The 971-nt window shown below is 23.1% G+C and overlaps 1 protein-coding gene and 1 long non-coding RNA gene across 5 annotated transcripts in view; one reads left to right on the forward strand and one right to left on the reverse strand.

Annotated features, from left to right (window-relative positions):
* LOC116852709 (mediator of RNA polymerase II transcription subunit 16) overlaps positions 1-971 on the reverse strand; it is a 144,673-nt gene that overhangs the window by 22,087 nt on the left and 121,615 nt on the right. The gene's annotated exons all lie outside the window — the stretch shown is intronic.
* The window catches only part of LOC116852713, a 54,059-nt gene that overhangs the window by 1,035 nt on the left and 52,053 nt on the right, over positions 1-971 (forward strand). The gene's annotated exons all lie outside the window — the stretch shown is intronic.

Here is a 971-nt window from a genome sequence, read left to right on the forward strand (position 1 = left end):
ATAAGGGAAAATGGACGAGAAAGGGAGGGAGAGAGAGATTTATGTGGAATATAGATATGAGATAGAATAAATTGGGATATAGATATATCTGATATAAGGTGTCCTGCCACTACCGCATTATCTCTTAAGGACGGATTCTTGAGATAATTTGAAGAAAAAGATCCTAATGCAAAAATGTCGAGGCTATAATACTTTTCAAATTATAAACGATTAAAGTTGACCAATTATATTGGCTAAAGTAAGCAAATATTCTATTGAGAAATACAAGACAATTTTATACTCTCTACAAAAATAATGATATCAAGAAGTTTACGCCAAGTACGAATGATTAATCATTTCAGTTTTTACTTTTATAAACATATGTAGTTTTGGCTATATATTTATAAATTAAATATTATTAATATTATTAATATATTAGTAATATATTATTAAATAACAAATAAAATAATTAGAGAAATAGAATAATGTTGAAAAAAATAATAACTTACAAAAAGCACTTGGCATCCATTTTTAAAGAAATGTTTTATACAAACTTTCTTTATTTAATAAAATATTAAATATTATATTGATTTTCAATGTAATATTAAAAAAAGGCACGCCAAGTGCTTTTTGTGTAAGTTATTATAATTTTTTTTAACATTATTGTATTTCTCTAATTATTTTATTTTTTACTTAACAATATATTACTAATATATTAATAATATATTTAATTTATAAATATATAGCCATACCACATATGTTTATAAAAGTAAAAACTGAAATGATTAATCATTTGTACTTGGCGTAAATCTCTTGATATCATTACTTTTGTAGAGAATATAAAATTGTCTTGTATTTCTCAATAGAGTATTTGCGGGAGTACAAAATTGATCTGAATAGGTTGTTTAAATAATATTAGGACCTTGAATAAATTCTCGCTGATTTTTCGTGAAAATTAATGCTTTATTTAAAAAAAGTCGTAAAAAACATGT

This window comes from Odontomachus brunneus, unplaced genomic scaffold (genome assembly GCF_010583005.1).
Source record: "Odontomachus brunneus isolate Ranch 3 - 2012 unplaced genomic scaffold, Obru_v1 Obru_scaffold_250, whole genome shotgun sequence".
NCBI lineage: Eukaryota > Metazoa > Arthropoda > Insecta > Hymenoptera > Formicidae > Odontomachus > Odontomachus brunneus.